Genomic DNA, 25,581 nt, shown 5'->3' with positions numbered 1-25,581 from the left:
ATATCCTAGACCTGGTCATTACCAACATGGGAAATCGATGCTCCACACCTATGGTCACCCCCTTTCATTGGTCAGGTCTGACCATAAGCTATTCACCCTTGACATCCACATCCCACCCCCACCTCCCATAAGGAAACCTCCGTAAAAAACTTCTCCAAAGCCAACTTCATGCTATTCAAGTCAGAAGTGGCAAACTGCATAACACCCATGCAGACAGGAACTGAAAGTTCGACTGCTGAATCCTACACCAAGGCACTGTACGAGCACATCCACTCGTGCATGAATCGTGCCAGCCATCCCAAATAGAACCAAGATGTTCTCCTCCAAAAAAAGGAAGCCAATCTGGTGGTCCCCTGCCATAAACAAACTTTACAACAGAAGGAAGAAACTGTTGCAGAAAAGAGGATAATCCCAGGATGCAGAAAACTCCCTTACCAGCATCAGTAAGAAGCTGAGATCCCTAATAAAATCCTCCAAAGCTAGTTACAAAAATAAAATTGCCAAAGATTCCAAAGACAACCACAAGGTATTCTATAGCTATGTCAAGAATCTAAATGGCAATGCTCAGATCTGCACTGAGCTACAACAGAATGGCATTAAATATACTGATCCCAAGGATATTGCCAATATCATGGCAGATCAATTCAGTGTCAACTTCACCCCCTCTCACCCCCTAAAAGGCCCATCTTAATACTGAAAGATTGCCAAATTCTGGTAATCACAGCCACACAGGTAAAAATTGCACTCTCCAAAGCTAAGAATACAGCATCCATGGGACCAGACAACATCCCGGGCTGTGTACTACATGAACTACAAAATGAACTGGCACCTCACCTAAGTGTTATGTTTAATCATAGCCTCTCCTCAGGGTTCGTGCCCACTGAGTGGTGCACAGCTACAGTTATCCCACTCCACAAGGGGGGATCCAACTTGGATCCTGGGAACTACCACCCCATCAGTCTGACAAGCCTTATCTGCAAGGCCATGGAACGTATTATCATGGAACATATAAACAAAGACATTGGCAACCTTGAAACACTGGACCCCACCCAGTTTGTGTTCATGAAGGGCTGATCTTGTCTCCTGAGCTTGATTGATTTCTTCAAATCAGTCTCCAGAGCTGTGGATGAGGGTAAGGCAGCCCACACAGCCTATCTGGACCTCAACAAGGCCTTCAACACCATCCCCCACTCTGGAATCATAGATAAACTTACTAAGCTGGGCATTAATCCCTACATCACTCGATGGGTTGCCAAGTGGCTTACTGACAGAACCCACACTGTAAAAGCAGCCATCTCCAAATCCAGCTCAAGACAAATGACAAGTGGAGTACCTCAGGGTTCAGTCCTAGGACCACTCTTGTTTGGCATCTACTTCTCTGAAGTACAGGCCAACACTAAGGGACTCTTGCTAACAAAGTTCACAGACGACTGCAAACTGGGAGCCATTACTGAATCCCCAAATTATGTGGATATTCTACAAAAGGGCCTTAAAGAAACAGATTATTGGTGCCAGAGCCATGGGCTCAAGTTCAGTGCCAGGAAATGTATAGTTACCCCCTTTGTGAAAAACCATGTACCCATGAATTACCACATGGGTGCCAGTACACTAAACACCGAAAGTGTGATAAGAGACTTAGGGACACAGGTAGACAGTGATCTCACCTTCGATAACCACGTTGCCACAACAGTCAGGAAATCCTTCTATGTGGCACACCTCATCACTAAGGGCTTTTCATCCAGAAAAAAGGAGGTCATTGTCTCACTGTACTCATCCCTCATTAGACCCATTATAGACACAATGCCCCATTTAGTATATACCTCTCAAGACATCTGCAACAACTGGAAAGGCTGCAGAAATAACTCACTAAAAGAATCACAGGCCTAAAGCAGATGTCCTATACTGACCATCTAAAAAAACTCCATCTGTACTCTGTCGCATATCGTCTACTCAGAGGCGATCTCTGCTTAGCATACAAGGCTATGTCAAACCCAGAGATGTTGGACATGCTACACTTAAAGAAATCCCAATCCCTCAGATCCAGGGATCTAAACTATGTCATCACAATTGCTCCAGGGATCTAAACCTTGTCATCACAATTAACGAATCATGCTGGAGGGATAGGTTCCTGACCAAGAGACTCCACATGCTCTGGAATAGACTGCCCATACATGTGAAGCAGAGCGCCTCTTTGGCCCTCTTCAAAAGGAACCTTGATGATTGGATTGGTGATAGGAGAATCACCTCAGGGATCATGTCAGTCACCCTGCTAGACAGGGGTCCAGGGAAGTAAATATTGTGGGAAAAAATAGCCAGGAAATTGTTATGGCTAGGCTTGTATAGGCCCTAGGGCCGATAGCCTAGTACCAACCTATGAACCTATAAACTCACTAAACTAGTTACAAATTCCTATGTCACAAGATGGGTTGCCAACTGACTCACTGACAGAACCCACACTGTGAAAGTAGCAGACTCCAAATCTGACTTCAGACCAGTGACAAGTGGAGTACCACAGAGTTCAGTCCTGGGTCCTCTCCTGTTTGGCATCTACTTATCTGAAGTACAGGCTAACACAGAAGGTTTTTGGCAAATGAAGTTCACAGATGACTGCAACCTAGGAGCCATAATTGAAACTCCTAACAATGTGGACATCGTACAAAAGGGCCTCACTGAGACAGATGCCTGGTGTCAAAGCCATGGCCTCAAGCTCAATTCCAAAAAGTGCATTGTCGTCCCTTTTGGTAAAAACTCTGTACCCATGAACTACCACATAGGCAGTAGTCTACTTAACACCGAAAGTGTGATAAGATACCTTGGGACACAGGTGGACACTAGTCTCTCCTTTGATAATCACATTGCCACAGTGGTCAGGAAATCCTTCTATGTGGCACACCTCATCACAAAAGGTTTCTCATCCAGGAAAAAAGAGGTCATTGTTTCCCTCTACTCATCACTCATTAGACCCATTATAGAGTACAATGCCCCTTTTGATATGTACCTCACAAGACATCTACAACAACTGGAAAGGCCACAGAAATACCTCACAAAGAGGATTACTGGCCTTAAACAGATGCCCTACACAGACCATCTAAAAAACTCTAGCTTTACTCCATCACATATCGCCTACTCAGAGGCAATCTCTGCCTAACATACAAAGCTATATCAAACCCAGAGCTGGTGGACATGCTCCACTTAAAGAAATCTCAATCCCTCCTAGCTACACGCTCTAGGGACCTAAACCTTGTCACCACAATAAACAGAACCTGCTGGAGGGATAGATTCCTGTCAAAGAGACTTCCCATACTCTGGAACAAACTACCTAGCTATATCAAACAAAGCTCCTCATTAGCACTCTTCAAGAAAAATCTTGATGATTGGATGGGAAAAAGAAAATTCACCTCAGGGATCACTTCTGTGGCTCTGCTCGACAGGGGCAAAGGAAAATAATTTTCTTGGGTGGCGAAAGCCAGGGTACCTTTTTGGCTAGGCTTATATAGGCCCTAGGGTCGATAGCCTAGTACCTACCTATGAACTTATGGAAAGGAATTATGTAGTCAAATTAACAGAAGGGCCATAGTAGAGACAAGACAGTGACCCTAAGAACACTGCATCAGTGTGTGAAAGAGAGAAAAAAATAATTTCTATGTGACTCATAAGAGACACAGCTTTGGTTTATTCCCTAGTTTAAATATTAATAGAAAACAGAATGCAATTAAGACAGAGTAATAAAAATACACTATAATATACAAAACTAAAGAATGCAATAAAGCAATGCAAAATAACAGAAACAATATAAGGAAATACAAACTAACGTTTCCTTCACAGCTGTTTATGGCAGAGTCTGAGTGAGATTTTCCAGTAATGTGCCACGGAATATTATTTATATTTCTCCAAAAGTGTCATGTAGGAATTCATCCATCTTATGGAGAGTATTGTACATTCTGGTATATTTCTTGAACTTAGTATTATTCAAGAGGATATATGTAAAGAGTACCATTTATGCAAATACAGAGATTGGTAACAGAGTATTTCATTTATTTTTTTTTCAGCATTTTGAAATTTCAGTTTTATTCTGAGCTTGATTCTGAGACTAATTAAAATGTTATTTTTTTTTTTTGCTATCAGACATCAACCAGCAAAACCCAATCAGTTTCACTTGTAGAGAAGTTTTAGGTTCATAGGTTCATAGGAGGTTACTAGGCTAATGGCTCTAGGGCCTTTACAAGCCTAGCCATATTATATCAGTGTCCCCTAATTGACCATGTTTAGAATGTTTTTTTTTTTTGCAGGGCAAGTCTATGATCAGCACTTACTGCCCCTGTCCATGGTGGACATAGGTGCAACCCCCATGGTGAATTGATGGTCTCCCATGCAATTGTCTAGGTTGCACTTAAATAAGGTCATTGAAGAGCTCTGCTCCACATGAATTAGGAGTTTATTCCAGAGGACTGGCAATCTCTGGGAGACATATCTGTCTCTCCAGCATGTTCTGTTGATGTCACAGGCTAAGTTGAGATCCTAGTTTGAGTGACTCTTCTTCCATTTGATTTGTGGAAGTGCAGCATTTCCATTAGGGCAAGGTCAGAGACTGCTCTGTAGGCCAGGTACAAGTCACTTCTCAACAGGCTGCAGGACACAGAGTACAGTGACAGGGCTTTCAGTCTTTCCATGTAGGTCATGTTTTGGAGGCCCTGAATTTTCTTTGTGGATCTGTGGTCTTTCCAGTTACTGCACTTGTCTGGTGAGGTACATGCAAAAGGGAGTGTTGTACACTATTAGTGGTTTGATGAGGGTCGAGTACAGAGGAGTTATAACATCCTTAGACTTGGACGTGATGCCCTTACTTATGAGATGTGCAATTTAGAAGGCTTTGCTTACCACTGTGGGCACATGCTGATTGAAGATTAGGTTGCTATCAACCTGTGTTCTCAAATCTCACACCACTGGGTTTGAACTTAGAGGGTGTTGTCAATATTGTAATTTGCAGGGACTTCCTCTTTGCCACAGGGGATAATAATGCACTTTTGTGAGTTTAGTTGTAGTCCATGGCTCTGGCACCAATCATTTGTTTATATTAGCCCCTTTTGTAATATGTTAGCATTTTTGGGGGACTCAATGATTGCGCCCAGTTTCCAATCATCAGCAAACTTGGTAAGTCACAGGCCATCTACTTTCACTTGGACTTCTGAGAAATAGATTCCAAACAGCAGAGGGTCTAGCACAGATCCTTGTGGTATACCACTGACAACTGGTCTGCTGGTAGAGGTGGACTCCCCAGTTTTGACAGTATGCATTCTGTAGGTGAGCTAGTTAGCTACTCATCTAGTGACATATGGGTCAATCACCATTTTTTTTAATTTCTCCAAACCTTTTGAGTTTATAATACCATGAGGGAATGTATCCTATTCCTAAGTCAAAACATGATAAAAGTTCATTCAATTAGTATTGTTTCAATCTTTGATGTCAGCCAGAAGTGATCTATGCGGCACCTGCAATGTGCCCAGTAATGACTACTACTGCAATTTGTATGGAATTACATGTATTGGTAACATATCTAAATATGCTTGTAGATTCTTTTTATAAGATCTGTTGTTCCTACTACTATCGGAACTGTCTAGGTATATTTTTTACATTGCGCTCATTTCTGTCTGCAAATCCGGATATTTTATAACTTTGTGTCTCTCTGTATACAAGACACTGTAGTCATTGGGTGTGGTGATTTTAATGATCAATGCTGCTTTTGTCATCTTTTCATGGACCACTATATCCAGTTTTCTAGCATTTGTCTTTTGAACTGTTGGTAATGGGTGATCCCATGTGATGTAGACTTCATAATTTTTTATGATGCTTTGTGGCTCATGTTTCTAGTGTTTTTCAGCCAGTTCAATACCATAATGTTTGCACAGCTCCCAGTGCAACAGTCTTGCCACATTATTATGCCTTTCAGTATACAGTCCTTCTGCCATTAGTATATCACAATCAGCAATGAGGTGTGTGACTGTTTCTAATTCCGTTTTACAAAACCTACATTTGTCTGTTTCTCCCACATGTTCAATGGCCTTTGTAAACCAACGTGTACGTAGCCCAATATCTTGGACTGTCAATATTAACCTTTCATCTCTTGGTTTGAATTCACATCTCCTTAACCATTCCTGCATTCAATACAGATCAACATGAGGTTCTTCCAGAATTTTTCTATACTTGCAACTATATTTATGTATTTTCCACATCTCTTGTCTTCTCATCCGATCCTTCATCTTATATTCTTTGTTTTGTTTTTGGCACATTCAGTTACTGCCTGATTTTTATCTACTTCTGGGTTGATTTCCATTCCTGCTTGATGCTGATATGCTTTTGCTAGACTAAGCAGGGAAGTCATCTTAGATTTATTCTTCTCATGTTCCAAAACTTTCACTATGTTAGGGTCTTGTGATGTCAGCAGATATGGGTGGAGTCCCATGATTGCAAATCTATACATGTAATTAATTTCAAGGAGGCTCATCCCTCCTTCGGAATGGGGAATATATAATCTTAGTACGCACTGATTTTATAAATCATTTGGTGAGCATGAAGCATCCTTCTTGTTTTCCTGTTTAATCTATCCAACACGTTTTGAGACCAATCAATCACTCCAAAACTGTAAGTTAGAACAAGAAGAATAAATTGGTTTGTAGCCTGAATTTTTTTCCTAGATGAAAACACTGTTTTTAGGATTAAATTTGTCTTCTATCAATATTCCTTACTAAGTTTTATTCACATTTGTTCATGTTTTATTGTTAATTCTTCATCAGTTCCCAAATATTTATACACTCCCTCTTGCTGAAGTTCTTTCATATCACATTCTTCTCCCAAACTAATGTTTTCTTGATGCTGCAGTTTTCCTGCTTTGAAGGTTGCTTTTGCACATTTATCAAGAGCAAATGGCATTCTAATATCATCTGAAAAAGTTTTGACAACTTGCATTTGTGCTTTCAGTTCCTCACCTGATGAGCTGTACAAAGAGAAGATGAGTGGTCTTCCACTCTTGTTTTCTAGGAACCAAATTATAGCCATGGCCTAAGCTAAGTAGACACCTTAATGAGTTAAGGGCAAGACAGAATAGCAGCAGTGACAGAGAGTCACCCTGGAATATCCCCCATTGAATTTTTATCCATGGAATAGTAATTTGTCCTTTATCATGGCTTAATTGCAAAATAGTCTGCCACTCTTTCATGGTCATTGTAATGTAGTCAATCAGTGTAGGGTGTATCTTATACATTTTTAACCACTCTTTTATCCATGAATGTGGGATACTATCAAATGCTTTTTTGTAGTCACTCTGCACCATGCTTAGATTCTTCCCCTTTTTACAGTTCTCCACTATGGCTTTATGTAACAACAAATGATCCTTTTTTCTATATCTTCTCATTTGAACAATTAATCTGCATGTAAATATGTTTAAAATCTCTAATCTGTAAACATATAGCTTACATAATGTAAATAGTTTGCATGTTTTCACCTGTCTCTGTAGTGTTCTTGTATTATTATTATTATTATTTTTTTCTTCTTTTTTTCATATCTCATCATATGTCAATTGAAATTGTTACCTTTTTATGTCTGTATATATCTGTATTGGAACGTTTCTCCTTGGGCCTCCACTGAAAATGGGCCAAAAAACCCAGCTGGATCAACCTGGTTAACAAATGTCAATAAATAAATAAATGTATGACTTTCTTTTATTGCCTTTTCATTCAACTGCCATAACTGAGTTTTCTTCTAAATGACTATAAACTCTTGTCAGCATCAATTCCAGCATACAGTTTATATGTCGCTGGAAGGCAAGTTATTGGTTTATAATTTTTAGAATAGCTTGCAGGTTCACTCTTAAGTAGGAGCATTATTTTTCCTGTTGTTTGTCAGGTTGGTGTCTGTTCAGGGTACGCATATAAATAATTCTTACTCATGGCTAAATCTTCGTGCAAAGATGTTAATACTTTTAACCAGATGTTAGGTGTTTTTCTCTTGGTTCATAGTGGGAGGTTGTGTTAGGATGCCTTACCTATAGTTAATTGGACTTGGAGTAGCTCAAATGAGTCGTACTGTTTTCAAGGCGTATTTGGTTTTAAAGAAGATGGATATATCTCCACCTTTGTTTCTTTTATACTCGTTTTGGAGTCTTAACATGTGGAAGGCATTGTAACCTTGCATGGCTGGGGTGCTGTCTGCAGCCTTGAACCATGTCTCAGTGACTGCACAGATGTCAGCATCTTCCAAGGTGTGGGGTGCTTCCACGGAGTTCAATTTCCTGTTTAGTCTCCTAGCATTAAGAAGTTTATCTCAAATGGATTTTTTTACGTTGGGAATTGTGTTGTTTTGACATTGCCTAAAAAGGCACTATGGGGATGACAAGCATCTTTGCCAGTATCCAAAATCCTAGAGGAGACAAGTGAAGACCATCAGTGGAAAGCTGAGTGGTCTGTCAACCATGTGTTCCAGCTTGACAGATATTGAATCCCCCTGGAATGACACCAGAAGCTAAGCCAATTGTTGAAGTCAATCATTTTTTTGTCTACATTGTGGCATCAACCTGGGAGAAGGTAGGATGCTGCTTAGGGCTAGGGACATACCTGCCTGGGACACATAATCTGAGGTTCAGTCATGTCTCTTTTTATATAGTCCAGTGGGGTACATCTCAGGTCATTCACCCCAACATGTACTATGATAGAGTCATAATGGTATTTGTTGTTGACTGATTTGAGTGTGAGTGTGAGTTGACAGATCTTGACACATGACATGCAGCTGACCAAGACCTTCTCCTTATTCAGCCTGGTGAGAGAGACATCTGTGTGTCGCACTATGGAGTTGCCTATTACCGGGACATTTGGTTTTCAGGTGTTTTGCCTTAGGGACTTATTTGTTGAGACACTGGTGTAGATCAGAGTGTATGTTGTGACTTTAAGAAGTATTTCAAAGTGAGGGCATGTGCATATAAATAGAGAGCACGTGCAAACAGCAGTGCCATTTTGAGTGAACAGCCGGAGTGTTAACATGTATTAGTGCAGTAGTCAGTCTGTTTATAAGTTTAAGTTTAAGTTACTAAGCCTCAATCCTGATGTGTTTACATGCAATAAAGCAGTTTGAGCCAAACCCACAACCGTTCGTCTGTTTTACCCTGTCAGGATGAGCGACATGGTGTCAGAAGTGGCATGTCTGAATGACATGGTGTTGGAAATGGGATGTCTGAGCAACAAGAAGCCAGAAAGAAGCCCGAAGTTGAGCCATGAGGAGCACAATTAGAAATGGGGTATATAGAGGAATGACTCGCCCCAACCTTCTCAAGCAATTGAAAAAAGGTCAGAAATGAATTTCAGGTAATTAAAACTCGCATAAATAATTTATTTTGTAAAGAAAATGATATGAAGCATTTGCAAAGCACAAAACACATTATTGATTAAACTTAATTAAACAAAAATCACAAAACATTTTATTGATTAAACAAAATGTATGAAACTATGATATTTGATAAAATTATTCAAAATTCTTATGAGAGCATTCAGAATTCTGATTTGTATGATGAGCACATTAAAAGTAAAATGAGCACAAGAAAAGTATAATGAGCATGATAGAAGTCAAAACAAGCATAACGAGTACAATAAAAGGGCAAAATGAGGATGAAAAAGCAAAACGACTTACTGTTTTAGTAAATGACCATATTTTTCGATATGAGCTACTATTTCGCATTTACTAAAACTGTTCAAAGTATAACTAGAATTGTTCAAAGTATCTCAGAGTGTGCAAAGTGTTTGCAATGTGTGCTTTATTACTGTACAATTATTTCAGAGTTTACTGTGTGCAAAGTACAGTTATTTTGCAAAGTGTGTTTAGAATACAGTCATTTTGAGAATTTTCTTGTGCTGTGTACAGTTCATTCGCAAAGTACAGTTATTTCAAAGTGTTTCTTGTGCAAAGTAGACATTTTACAAAGTGTAGTTATTCTGAAGAGTCTACTGTGCTGTTGAGCATAATTACAAGTTTCTGGCATAAATTTCTGACATGTATGTGTTTATATTCGTACATAATTCCAAGGCACTTTCTTACTGTGTTTTGGCATGGCAGATGCATTTTGCAGACCAAGTCCACTTGTGCTTGATTATAATATTGCAGAGAATTGGAGAGTATTTGAGCAGGAATACAATATTTTCATACAAGCATCTTTTTCTAATAAAAATGCACATACAAGGTCATTTATTGTGCTTAATTTAGCTGGGTCAAGAGCCATTGAAAGAGCATTCATTTGTGTATGCACCAGCAGTATATGCAGGAGAAGGGGAAAACTATCATATTTTTGTACAAGCTGAATCAAAGAAGGACCCTGAGTGCTTGAAACATAAATTTAGAGAAATGTGTAACCCCCAGACAAATGTTACATTGGAGAGGTACTTATTTTATACAAGAGACCAAAAGCCAGGAGAAACTGTTGCTGCTTACATTACTGACTTGAGAACCAAAGCTAAAACGTGCAGATTTGGTGATTTGAAAGATGAAATGATAAAGGACAGACTTGTATGTGGTGTTAATAATGCTGCAGTGAGAAAGATTTTGCTTCAAGACAGTGATTTAATGTTGAACAAAGCAATAGAGATTTGTCAAATACACAAGCTTACAGAAAGTCACACAAATATGCTTGCAAGTGATAAGAGCATGGTTTCAGCAGCCTCTAGAGCAAACATAGACAGCATGCAGTACGTGGCTAACAAAAACAGGCCTAAGCACATAGCATCTGTAGCCCCTGCTGGACTTCCAGGGAGAACCTGTACCTCTCCAGCATGTCCTAAGACTAGCTCAGTAAAACAGACATGCTCAGTGCAGCACAAGTCAGCAAAACCCAAGTCAAGTCTCATTGTTAACTGTCATAATTGTGGTGCCAGTCATGAGTCCAAAAGAAAAATGTGCTTAGCATTTGGTCAATAATGCCACAAGTGTAAAAAATTAACCACTTTCAAAAGCTTTGTAAATCAAGCAAGCCTCATTCATTTATTAAGAAAGGTCACTCAAAAGAGCAAGTTGACCATATAGAAAGCTGCAACTCTGCTTTTTATGTAGATAGTGTATCAGTGATTGGTAAAAAGGTTAATGCAGCAGATTTGTTGGCAAAGAACAAAATGTTTTGTACTGTCCTAACTAATGGTAATCCCACAGAGCTCAAATGGACACTGGTTCAAAGTGCAATGTTATGTCAGCAGAAACATTTGCTAGAGTAAGAGCTGGGGAACAACCTAATATGGCCAGTTGTGTGAAGCTTGTTGCTTATGGAGGTGAAGAAATTCAAGCCAAAGGCTCAGTAGTGCTTTCATGCTGTTCAGCTGGGAACAGTTACAGCTTGCAATTTTATGTAGTCAGAAGACCTGTACAATCATTATATGGTCTCAGAGACAGTTTAAGAATGAAACTGCTTTATTTTACCAAAGAAGTCCATCATGTAAGCACATGTCCCAGTTCCAGTTTCACCTGTGCTATTTTCTCAGAGTATGTTGATATTTTCGAAGACAAGCTAGGTAAATTTGAAGTTGTGTGCTCCATGGAATTAGACCCAGAGGTCAGTCTAGTGGTCAGACCAGTGAGAATAGTTCCAACAGCTATGCAGGACAGAGTCAAAGTCCATTTAGATAAAATGGCGCAGCAAGGTGTGATTTGTCTAGTTACAGAACCGACTGAATGGGTGCCTTCCATGGTAGTTATATCATATCATAATCCTATGCATATAGTTGAGGAAGTTGCTATCCTCATACCAAATGCCATTGTTCTTTCTGTCTTAGATGCAAACAGTTCATTTTGGTAAGTAATGCTTGATCGTAAGTCTTCACTACTGACTACATTCATTATGCAGTTTGGTAGATACAGATTTCTCAGAAAGCCTTTTGGAATAAATTCTGCCAGTGAAGTCTTTCAGCATGCAATGGAGCAAAGTTTTTCAGACTATCTGTATGCTATAATAGTAGATTATTTACTAGTTGGAGATAATGGTGAAGCAGAGCATGACAGAAACCTCAGGAAAGTTCTGGAAAGAGCATGTGAAGTGAATCTAAAGCTCAGTCCTCTGAAATATGAATTCAAGCTGAGAGAAGTTACTTATGTCAATCATTTATTTACCAGTTCAGGCTTATGACCAGCTCCTTCCAAACAAACAGCTATCAGTGAGATACCAGCTCCAGACAATGTCCAAGCCTTACAGCATTTTCTTGGTATGGTTAACTATTTGGGCAAGTTTATACCAGACTTCAGTGAATTATGAGCACCCTTAAGAAAGTTGACATGCAAAAATGTTACTTTGTCATGGTTGGAATAACACCATAGAGTATTTGATGACCTGAAACTGAAAATTGCCAGTCCATCTACATTAAGATACTATGAAATCTACAAACCAGTAATTCTTTCCTGTGATGCTTCAAAGTTCGGTCTTAGAGTTATTCTTCAAGAGGGCAGACTAGTAGCCTATGCATCTAGAACTCTTACCCAAACTGAGATGGAGTATGCTCAGATTGAGAAGGAACTTTTGGCAATTGTGTTTGCATGTTTGAAGTTCCATGATTATATTTATGGATGAGCTATCCAGATTGAGACTGATCATCAACCTCTAGTCACTATTTTAAAGAAGCCTATGCATACAGCTCCAGCAAGACTACAAAGAATGATGCTCAGATTACAAAAGTACAACTTCAAAATATACTACATAAAAGACAGACTTCCTTATCTGGCTGATACCTTATCCAGATTGCCCAGAAATACCACAGAAAGGCTTGATACAGAGAATTTTGACTTCAGTGTCATGGATGAGCATACTTTTTCTACCACAAGACTTGATGAGCTAACAGATCATACAAAGACTGATCCAATTTTCAAAAGGTCAACCACTTCATCAATGATGGATGGCCATCCAAGCAATCTTGTGTACCAACAGAAGTGCAACCTTATTTTCCTTACAGAGGTGAAATGTTGATGGTAGATGGTATCATTTTCAAAGGTTGTAAAGTTGTAATTCCTACTTCCTTACAACATGAATACATCCAAATTTTACTTTGTGGCCACACTGGTGTCTAAGCTACCAAAAGAAGGACGGGAGAGATAGTATTTTGGCCTTCTCTGTCAAAAGATATCAATAAAGTACTTTCATCCTGTTCAGTATGCAATAGTACTAAACCACATTTGCAAAAAGAGCCACTTCAGCTAAACCAGATTCCTGAACTACTTTGGTCAACCGCAGCCACTGTTATATTCAAATGGAATAGTCAGCATTACTTAGTGTTGGTAGATTCTTATTCGAATTGCAAAAAACTGGCACCTTATATCTTTAAATTCCTGTCTGGTTGAAAAATTAGGCACTAAACCAAGATTTATATTTAAGAGATCAAATAACCTTAAGGAACTGTTGCAAAGGGATGTACCCCTAAGCTCATTTTATAAGAAGAAAAGCATGTTTAAATGTGGCTTTTGTAAATACTGTAATGAGGTCAGAGTGGGTGAGACATTTACGATCAGGGATAGGAAGTATCATATACATTTCACTTTAAACTGTGAGAGTAAATCTATTATTTATATTGCCATGTGTAATTGTTGCCAGGTGTTTTACATCGGTAAAACGGACCGTCGGGTCAGGGACCGGATGTATGAACATCTGTACGCCATTAAAAACAACAAGTGCGAACACGCTGGCAGCATATATAGGTTTAAACCCAGGTCACGGTTTCCAATTTATGGCCATTGATCACGTACCATTAAGGACTAGGGGAGGTCCTTTCTCATTGATTTTAGAAAACAGGGAGCTAGAATGGCAGTTACGCCTTGATGCTTTTAGGCACCCAGGTCTGAACAGCAACTGCAACATAGCCCCTGTTCTGAAATTAAAAAGTTACTTTAGGTAATTTACATATAACTTTCTTTTGGTTTCCTCTATGTAAATAGGGTAGACCCTTCAGCTTGTGGTAAGCGTACAGGAGTATATGGAAATATTATTAGTTAAAATATCTACCATTTGTGGCAAAAGGATACAGTAATAAGGTTTGTTCTGTACATTTTACAGAAGGAATCTGATGAAAACAGGTTCAAACTATGTCCCTTTCACGATATCATTATGATGTAACAAAAGTCAATTTAGCCTCCCTGCAATGGTAGTTATACACACACACATTGCAGGTATCCTTGATAGGATAGTTGGTCCTGTTAATAAAAGATGTAGTTAATTACACATTTTTATATATATATTTTTTTATGTTTATTTTTATTCACATGTACTTTTATTTTTTAATGCTTATTTTAGACATGTTTTTTCATAAAGTTTATACACAAGTTGTTGTATTAATTAACATGGCGAGCTGTAGTGTTATATTTTATGTGATAAATGTTTTTTTAAAAGGTGATTGCTGCTTTGAGGAAATTGGAAGATGTCACTTCCTATTCTCCTTGATATTAATGGAGTGTGCTGTTTTAATTGTTTATTCTCCTCTGAAGAAGCCACGGACTGCCGTGGCGGCGAAACTGGGTATTATAATAAAACGCGTTAAGGACTTCAGTTTGTGTCTGGTTTCCTGCTGACAAGGACCTCGCTTTGTGGATTTTCTTATTCAAATTGGTTTGAGATGGATCTACTTCCTAACCTAATGTCCAGTACTGTCATTACTAGGTTGAAACATCATTTCTCAGTCCATGGTACTCCACACAAAGTCATTTTTGACAACAGTGCCCAGTTTACCAGTCAGGTATTTCAGTAATTTGCAAAAGAGTAGGACTTTATGCATGTTACCAGTAGTCCTGAGTACCCATAGTCAAACTGCCTAGCTGAAAATGCAGTGCAAAGTGCAAAGCAATTACTAGAGAGGTCAAAGAGTGACAATACCAATGTTTTCTTGAATTTGTTTAATCTCAGAAATATACCCAATGACAGTTTACTTGGCTCACTTGCTAAGAGACTTCTATTTAGGCAAACAAGCACAACCTTGCCCATCAGTTCCAGTTTGTTGGTGCCTAATGCTAAAAACACCAGAGCAATCAAAGCCCAACTGTTCAAAAGCATTCATCCCAGATTTCCCTGAAGATGAACATTCATTAAAGACAGTCCCTGCTGCTAAACCAGTCCTAATTTTTATGTCACACAATCAGGTTGTATTTCCAGACCCAGTGTAAAATACACAGCAACCTGGACATGATTGTTTCACTTGTAATTAGTTCTATATAATTGCATGTCAATGATTATTGTCATTATTACTGTATATAGCTTATTTTTCAAAGAGGAGTATATAGATCAGAGCATGTGTTGTGACTTTAAGAAGCATTTAAAAGTGAGGGCACTTGTGTATAAATAGAGAGCACTTGCAGGCAGCAGTGCCATTTTGAGTGAACAGCCAGAGTGTTAACATGTATGAGTGCAGTAGTCAGTCTGTTTATAAGTTTATTTAAGTTTAAATTACTAAGCCTCAATCTTAATGTGTTTGTATGTAATAAAGCTATTTGAACTGAACCCACAACCATTTGTCTTATCCTGACTGGACAAGTGACAACTGGTCTGTGTGTTGTTATGTTTTAGTGGATTCTATTTGCTTTGCAGTGTGTGCAAGTGGTTTGTGCTTGGAACATCTCTGATCTTTTGAAAGGATTCTGTGGAGTACCTCCATGTATGTGTGTTTATGTACTGTGACCTTGTTTTGTGTGAGTGGTGATGTGTGTGTGCTGACAACCTTTTTGATGTCTGGTTTGTTGTTACATGAGAGAACTAATTCCAGATTCATAGTGTAATTACATCTCTCACATATTGAATTTGTTTTAGGAGTAATGATTCTCATTATGCATGAGGCAATTACTACATTGCCTGAGGATGCTCATGTCAATCAAAATGGCCAGAGAAATGGTTGAAAAATGACCATCCATTGTGGCAGATTTTTACCATAGCTACTACTGAGGAGGGGGCTAGTTTGACCAGATTTTGTTCTAGGATTAAAAAGGATCTTATTCTACTGAAGGCTAGGGGTGAAAAAAAAACTATGGCAATGCTTCTCAGTGCACAACTGAGTTGCCTGCAATGCAACAGGGGAGCTTGGGAGGGTTTCACTAAGAGATCTTTAGTGGAAAATTGTTTTTCAAGGCATTTGTTTCTATACAGGGCACTGCTAAACCCAGTTGCATGGTGCACAGCTTTGCGCAAATGCGAAGCTTAAATACAAATGAAAATAAACACTTTTAAACTATACTACCAATGGGAAAACACATAATGAGCTTTCCTCCAGTAATCTCCAACTCAGATAAGTCTCAGACTACACACTTCTGCCACAAGGGTGCAGACAGGGCCCTCCTAATGTAAGATGGCTGGAAGAGCGCTCAAGTGTTACAATACAGTCGAGATTTAACAAAGCTGAATCTAGTCTATGCTATGTGATAGGTACTTAAAGTTACAGAATAGCTTTTTTTTTTCTATGTGCAGAAAATGCAGTAAAAATCAGCAAAATGAGATATCAATATGATAAAATACAGTCAGCAAAGTACAAAGGAAACTTAAAAACTACTTTTTTTAATTTTAGCTTTGGATTTCAGCAGAATTTCTAATAAATGAATATTCATGATAAGTGAACAAAAATTAAAAATGGGATTATTTGTAATGGCTGTTCATTAAAATGTACTACATGACACTTCCCAAGAAGTAATTGTCCCAAATGACTTCCAGTTTTCAAACTATCACCGTGATATAACAATACCCCTTATTATGTATCATTCCATGGTAATGCTAATTACATATCACCCCGGCAGTGATAACATCCCCCAGTTCCACATCCATCAATATACTTCATCAGGTGCAAATGTTCATTTTCTCCTTTTTACGTGTTACCCAGAGATTCGCTTTAGGGTGTCAGTAACACCCCCATTATGCATCACTCCATACACACATACTGGCATATCACAGCTGAAAGTAGTACTCTCAGGAGCAAGGAATCCAGTATTATTGACAACCAGAATATAGCTTTCTAATACAGTATGACAGTTTCACTTTCTTCCCCTTCTGTGATATGTCACCCCAGCATTTAAATTATGGCAATTTATTTAAAGACATACAGCCTTTTAGCTTTAATACTAAAGGTGTGGATTAGTGTTTTTTTTTTTTTTATTATGTTGCTTCAATACTCAGCAAGTCCGGGTAAGAATTTATCACCTCATATAAGATATCATGAATGAGACATTAACAAGTTTATTTGTAAACCCCTTCAGATTAGAACACAATTGTGACCACAACGTTTTAAGATGCTTTATTATACATCACTGTAAGAATTTGTGTTTATATGTAAATCTTTCTGATAGCTCATTAAAAGGGAAGCTTTGTCCATTTTTAGTTATAACACACTTGTTTAAACAATAAAAGGAGAATGAGAAATTTATTATAAATGTCTCTTTAAGTGTATCTATACAGGCATATATAATCGTTGAACTGATTGATTGTGTTGAATAATTCCATGGAGTAATAATATTTAAGTTAAGCATTTGTTTTGCTTAACATAACCATGAGAAATCATTGGCTGAAGTGATGGTTTGTTTTATTTGTGAACAAAAGTTTAATTTTATATGCTCCTTAACAACCACAGTGTGTTTGTGTTATTTAACAGCAAGTCTAGCAATATTAGGCTCAGCAGATGCAACTACTTTTTGGAAGAGTTTGGGGAATTCTTTCCTCAAGGCAGGGAAATTAAGCTCTCTGATGATTGTGTTCATCATCAGTGTTAGATGGACAGCAATAGAAAATAAAGCCAAGATTTTTGAACTAGTAGAAAACCATCTAGTCTTGATAAACTGGTATGTGTGTAGCCATCCATTTGTCTATCTCATTTGTATATACTTTCATTGTTGTCTGGCATAGAAGGCAGAGTGCCATATTTAACCTGAAACTCCTTTTGGGGAGCAAAAAAACAGTGCAGCTCACACATGAGTATAATGCCAATGTAGCAGACTGCCTCACCCATGGCTGAAAGTTGATCCAAGGTATTCCAGTTAATGGTATCTCTCATCAGTTTTCAAATGTTGTTCGCTGCACTTCTTTAACCTTTTCTTCACCTGAGATGATCACTTTTATCAGATCACCTCTGAAAAGAGATCATCAGAAGAAAAGTATCTAAGTACCATTTCACCAGGCTGCTTAAAATGTGACCTACTGGTTAAAAGAATTATTCTGATATGTTAAAGTACATTTTTATTTCATTTGGATAAGGAGCATTAAAGAACTTTGTGTTTTGTACTGAAGCACAGACATAATACCGTAGTATATGATCAGTCGGATTTTGATATATGTACAAATGCAATGTTTACTACGTGTTTTACACTAAGGCACGATAGCATTAGAGGGAAATAAAATCGTTTTCTTATATAAATGTGATGATTGTAAGAGTGTGGGGAGATTGTTTTCTTTAGTTTCTTTTTTTTTTTTTTTACAACATAATAATGATCCAGAACTACAACAGATTTAGAAACAAACACGTCAAAAGGAAAAAAGGGGGAAGAAAGAAGGAAATTATATCACCCAAAATCTAGGAGAAAACAAGAGTAGAACTTTAAATTCCAACTTTTAACTTTGTTCAGTACTTATAAACTCTGGTCATGAAATGCAAAAAAAAAACAAGAACAGAACTTTAAGTTTTAACTTTTAGCTTTTATTTATTAGTTATAAATTTTGGCCATGCAAGTTGAAATAAATTTCATCTTCAACAAAGGACATTCAAAATGCCAAATAATGATTTTATCCAGTCTTGTAGGGGAAAGGAGAGAAGAAGTTTTCCAGTACGATCACGATGCTGTCATAGCTACAAAGAAACAATATGTAATAAAATTATAGTTAGAGATCAAGCAGCATCAATATTCACCCCATGAACAACCTTACTAAAGTGCTAATCTTAATCGTAACCTTAACCCTGCCCCTAACCATAATCCTATGCATCACAACACTAAAAACCCTTTCCCTAAAAGTACCACTGATCAAGATAAAAGGGCACAAAATTCCCACAGCTATAATGCAGTCTTGCACATTTTCAAAACCATTATCTTTCACTGAACTATTCCTTTGCTTACATACTCCTACATACCTGCACTATATAAAGCTTGAATTGAACCAATGGTGATTGTCAGAAATGTGCAGTCACTCATTTGTCTGTTTGTTGTTTTATGGTGACTGTATTTTCTGCTATTTGGATGATAACCATTTACAGATATATTTATATGCATGCGAGTTTGTGTGTGTGTGTGTGTGTGTGTGTGTGTGTGTGTGTGTGTGTGTGTGTGTGTGTGTGACTGCACACATATATACATGCAAATATATTTTTATATATATATATATATATAGATATAGATATATATATAATATGTATATATATATATATATATATATATATATATATATATATATATATATATATGTATATATTCACTTAATAATTGTGAAATACTGAAATATCAAATTTCAGTATCTGGAGACTATAAAGCTAAAAACTCACAATCCCAAAAACCAAAACCGCAAAATTCAAAACCGCGAATGCAAACAAAACACTACACCACACATACAAACACAAATACACCTACCTCTCAACACTACAAAAAAAGCAAAAGAACACAAGTGAACACAACAAAACAAACACACACACCTACCCTTCCTATAAACAGGGGGGCAAGCACCCCTGCACCCTCCATGTGGGGGTGCGCCCCCCACACTCCTGCTACTTATATATACTAATTCCGAGGCCGCACTAAACACCGAAAGACAGAAAACTCACCACTACCACACATTCTACACCCCCTTGTACAAACACACATCACATACATACAAACACCACCACTCTCAACACTGACACACTTACACTCTTACCTAGCTACCCTAACCCACACCTAACACTCCCTACCACACTCACATTTCCGGGTTCGATATATTGCAGTTTTGCACAACTGCAAATTCGACAATTTGGTCTCGAAATACTGAAATTCGACTTTTCAGTATTTCAAGATTTCAAAGGGAACCCATATATGAATGTATGCACACAGACACACACACACACATGTACGGAAGTAGAGAAGAAAAAAAATATGCAAGAGTAACATGTTCCATGGACCTGAACCTTATTTCTGACTCTGACAGAATTTGCTGGAGAGACAGATTTGCATTGCAAAGGCTGCCTTGTCTGTGGAATTAACCTCCCATCTTCATAAAACAAAACATGTCCCTCACTCACTTCAAAAACAATTTGGATAAATGGATAGGGCACCATAAATTCACTCTGGGGTACTGCCCATGTCCCTTATGGACAGAGGCAGTGTGGAAAATGACTCAGAGCTCCAACACCCAAAGACCCACTACCCTGATATTACCCCATTCCATATCTCTAGAATTAAGATATAATACTGTTATAGTCTGAGCATTATTGGCCAGGCTTATAAAGGCTCTTTCGCCATTAGCCTAGTCATCACCTTTGAACCTATGAACCTATATATATATCTAAATGTGTATATAATATATATATATATATATATATATATATATATATATATATTTATATATCACACACACACACACACACACACATATATTACTTTTATTTATTTGAACATTATTTTTTTCATGTGAGACTAAGACAGAAAACAGTCTTATTTTTAGGTCTGGTAACTGAGCATAATTAAATTTACCTACTTATCTACCACTTACATAGCTATAAAGTTGGATAGGTCAGATAGGTGCATTTGTAGGGAATCTAATTTAGAATATAAGAATATTGCATATTTTCTATTGTTTTAGTGATCAGAAACTACTAAGGTAGGGTAGATAATAAGTACTTACCGACTGTTTAAGTACTTTATGTGGAATTTGCCAAAAAAAAAAACATTTAAGAATGAGGGTTCTAGATAGGAGTTAATAAGGTGCATATTCAAAGTGGGTAGGAGGAATTCAAAGAACTGGACAAAACAAAGGAGTAAATCATGGCAGGGTAATGGAGGGACAGGTGGTTAAAGTTTTTAGGGTTTCTGGAACAGGTCTGGCTCAAGAAACTTTGAGTTATTAGATGATTTGATGCCTGTAGGAGAAAGAGAACACTCAGCTGAGAATATGGATGATAGAAATGGGATAAAAGGAGGCCAGGGAGGGAGCTGGTAGGGAAAACAAAGGTAGGGGAAGAGCAATGTTAGAAAGACATGGTCAGATGTTACCAGAAAATTACAAGTAAATGGAGAAGCAAGCAGTAAAGTGAAAGGGTAAGACAGGATACATGGCCAGGAAAGAGATGAGAAAGAAAAGGAAGCCACAGCAGAGGGGTAGATGAATGTAGTAACGAGCAATAAATAGAAGCAGATGTATTTGTGGCTATGTTGGAAACAATACTACAGAGAAGAGGGCATGAAGGGATACTCAGTTGGAATGGATGGTTAGTCGGTGAAGTGGACCTGAAAGCAATGTGCACTATAGAGGCAAGTTACATGGTGGCTTAATAGTAATATCTTTGTCCATAATTCCTATGTACAGGGTGCAGTCTTGACCTCTTTTCACTGTTTGTGTGGAGTTTTTTCATGTTCTTCCTGCCCATTTCTGCAAGGGTCTTTACATGGCACTTTCCAAAAACATGTCAATTGATTGGGTCCACTAAATCTTCTTCATGTATGTTGTATCACCCTTGCCAATATGTCCACTTGACTAGTTAACAGATAGATGGACAGATAGAAAGACGGGTAGATAGATAGATAGATAGATAGATAGATAGATAGATAGATAGATAGATAGAGAGAGAGATAAATAGATAGGTACATAAATAAACAATCAAGGAAATAATGTGGAATAGATGAGCAATGATTTGGAAGATGTTGCGATTAAGGTTAAGAGAGTAGAGCAGAAGGAGGAGGGGGAGCTAAGGTGAATAATGGGAGAAGAAGTCAGCTGTTTCCAATAGTGGCTGTGGTAATTGTACAGGTAGATGGGGGAGTATCAGCATTAACAAGGGACGGCAACAAAAAGTAGATTTAAAGTGGAGGTTTGTGGATACTGCATTTCATAGGTTCATAGGTTCATAGGTAGGTACTAGGCTATCAGCCCTAGGGCCCATACAAGCCTAGCCAAAAAATGTACCCTGGCTTTCTCCACCCAAGAAAATTATTTTCCTGTGCCCCTGTCGGGCAGAGCCACAGAAGTGATCCCCGGGGTGAATTTCCCATTTCTCAACCAATCATCAAGATTTTTCTTGAAGAGTGCTAATGAGGAGCTCTGTTTGACATAGATAGGTAGTCTGTTCCAGAGTATGGGAAGTCTCTGGGACAGGAATCTATCCCTCCAGCATGTTCTGTTTATTGTGGTGACAAGGTTTAGGTCCCTAGAGTATATAGCTCAGAGGGATTGGGATTTCTTTAAGTGGAGCATGTCCAACAGCTCTGGGTTTGACATAGCTTTGTATGTTAGGCAGAGATCACCCCTGAGTAGGCGATATGCGATGGAGTAAAGCTGTAGTTTTTTTAGACGGTCTGCATAGGACATCTGCTTGAGGCCAGTAATCCTCTCCGTGAGGTATTTCTGTGGCCTTTCCAGTTGTTGTAGATGTCTTGTGAGGTACATACCAAAAGGGGCGTTGTACTCTATAATGGGTCTAATGAGTGATGAGTAGAGGGGAACAATGACCTCTTTTTTTCTGGATGAGAATCCTTTTGTGATGAGATGAGCCACGTAGAAGGATTTCCTGACCACTGTGGTGATGTGATTATCAAGGGAGAGACTACTGTCCACCTGTGTCTCAAGGTCTCTTATCAAATTTTCGGCATTAAGTAGACTACCAGCTATGTGGTAGTTCATGGGTACAGAGTTTTTACCAAAGGGGATGACAATACACTTTTTGGCATTGAGCTTCAGGCCATGGCTTTGACACCAGGTATCTGTCTCAGTGAGGCCCTTTTGTAGTTTGTCCACATCTTTAGGAGTTTCGATTATGGCTCCTAGTTTGCAGTCATCTGCAGACTTTGTTAGCCAAAGACCTTCTGTGTTGGCCTGCACTTCAGAGAAGTAGATACCAAACAGGAGAGGACCCAGGACTGAACCCTGTGGTACTCCACTTGTCACTGGTCTGATGTCAGATTTGGAATCAGCTACTTTCACAGTGTGGGTTCTGTCCGTGAGACAGTTGTTGAAGAATGAATGGTTGAATGTAAGTGGGATAACAAAATGGGGCACAACAGTATGTAGGAGAGTTAGTGTGGAAACATTTACAATTTTCCCAACTTTATATTCAGTCACTAATAAGTGTTTTTTTAATTTTATCATGGAAGGCTGAAAAAGCCAGACTGCAATAGCTTGTGATAGCTTGGTAAGGCATGGTAGGAAGGAATGATCAAGTTGATGAACAAGTGCCATAAAGGCACTGATTATCTGTCAGGGTAGTCAGCTGAGATGGTATTAGGGACACGGAGGTAGAAGAATGAAGAATGATATCGGGATTGGGAATTGGAGGCTGCTTGGTCAGAAGAGTTATCTGCGCCTGTAGTCAGCAAGCCATAGATGCCTGTGTTACTGATAGGCTCCATCTTCTCCCAGCAAGGGCAGCAGCACTCAGCACTCATTTGGAAAACTGCATCTCCATGAACATACCTTTAAGTTAAGATGGAAAGGGAAGGGTTTGCCAAAGAAACAGAAAAGGTTAATCCACTTATACACTAGGAAGAAGGAGAAAATATACAGGTATCATGACAAAAGTGCAAGCAAGAGGTACTTGGAAAATACTGGAGAGATAGCTTCATGTAAGACATATTCCTAGCTGTGCACTATTCAGCTACAGAACTGTTTTTAACAGAATACTGTGAATTATACAGCTGGGAACAGATGCCTTTTCAGTTTTGATAAATGCTGATGAAATCAGGATCACCTGAAATGAAGTGGGAATTATGTACAATCGCATAATTTGACCTGCTTTTGAAGGTTGTCTTTAAATATTTAATCAATATTTGAGTACTAGGAAAAGACATTTTAAAATTCAGAGCAAATAACTGAAAATAGCAATGGCTGAATTAGTGATTTGTTAGCCATGTACACATCTTACTTCTACCGTTAACTGTAACTGGTTATTTGGATGGCAGCTACTGACATTTCTCCTTCTAACAAAACTGATGATATCTGGATATGTGCTTGTTACAGAACAACAAAAATGTTCCGACATGATAACAGACATTCTGAAAATGTTCATGTTCCTTAAAATGATAGCCTGTGGTATTCAGAACGTGTAATTCTACATGACCTTCTTAGAAGTAAATCTTTTATCTGCATGATACAGTTTGGAACAAATGAATCAGTCTTTATAGAAGAGCTGATATAACCCTGAACAAATGGAAATGATCTCAGTTAATTACCAAAGAGAGATTTAAGTGTCATCAGTACATAAGAATTCATAAAGTAAATATGGTGCATTTGTTAGCATGCAGTTGGATTTAAAACAGTGCCACAATTCCACATCTCCTTCGGATACATTCAGAAATGTAAATCCACCATGTAATCAGTCTAAGCATTGTCACTTCCTAGCACTAATGTCCATTCCTTATACACAAAGCTCTACTTACCACTATTGTTAGTAATTTCCCCTTGAGAACATGGAAGGCAATCAAAGCAGCAGCTTGGCTGTCCTTTTCTAGGCGATTTGCGATATCCTGGAGAACAACTCTCACTGCATATAGAACCTGGGATCTGGGGTATGCAAAGGTATAAATAAGGTAATTTTAATATTATTCATTCATAGAGGGATGTATTCTATAGCTTAAAAAAATGTATATCAGTCTGATTCCCATATAATGGATAGTTAAACAAAAGCTAATCATGGTAACATATAGTTCACAGAAAATGGTAACATAATGTTCAGCGAACTGGAATCAACTAAGAAAGGAAAAAGAGTGATGGGAATAATTTGGGTATCGAGACTAAGAAAATGTTACAGGAAAGGGATAACCGATTGCTAGTATTAAAGTTTGTGTCATTAACTTTTTTATCATTGCTTAATGTACGGCATACAAATGCAATCATGCCTTTGAGAGGAACATATTCCATTAATCTAGAACATTCTGTCTTGCTACATTACTAGTTGCATGCTTCTGTAAAGACTGAGAGGATACATGAGAAATCTATCTTAATCAACAATCCATATCACATCTGTAAACTTAATTAATATATTGATTTGTTGGCAGGTTAGGTGACATATTCATTGCATGTTCATTTTCCCAGACAGACCTTCTGTCACTTTTGTCTTGGTTAATGCTGTGTTATGTAGTTACTTTATTCTTGGTTAATGTTATGTAGTTAATGTATGCTGGTAGTCTTACTTTATGCCTATTCTATTCACTCACTTACTCTGTGCTGGCTAACTGTTAGCAGCTATTGTACAAGTCTTTCAGACACTTAGTTCAAGCCTTGTGTCCTGGGTCATGGCTGAAAACAGTCCTCCGAACGCTTGCCCAGTTAACAATTGTAAAATAAGATAATTAAAACTAACTGGCATGGAAATTTTTATCAGGTCTTTAGTATTGTTTTTATTATTTGTTTTATACATTTAAACTTCAAGGAACTCACTTTATGTCTAAATA

General features: G+C 38.1%; 1 protein-coding gene across 1 annotated transcript in view; it reads right to left on the bottom strand.

Annotated features, from left to right (window-relative positions):
* Positions 1 to 24,691, bottom strand: part of LOC122796010 (vomeronasal type-2 receptor 26-like) — a 34,360-nt gene extending 9,669 nt beyond the window's left edge. The window contains exon 1 of the mRNA XM_044064491.1: positions 24,568 to 24,691. The gene's annotated coding sequence lies outside the window, so the exon portion shown is untranslated. The remainder of the gene's footprint in view (positions 1 to 24,567) is intronic.
* Positions 24,692 to 25,581: the final 890 nt, after the last annotated feature.

This window comes from Protopterus annectens, chromosome 2.part2, assembly GCF_019279795.1.
Source record: "Protopterus annectens isolate FY-2018-M chromosome 2.part2, PAN1.0, whole genome shotgun sequence".
NCBI classification, from domain to species: domain Eukaryota; kingdom Metazoa; phylum Chordata; order Ceratodontiformes; family Protopteridae; genus Protopterus; species Protopterus annectens.
This window is presented reverse-complemented; position numbering and strand designations above follow the sequence as displayed.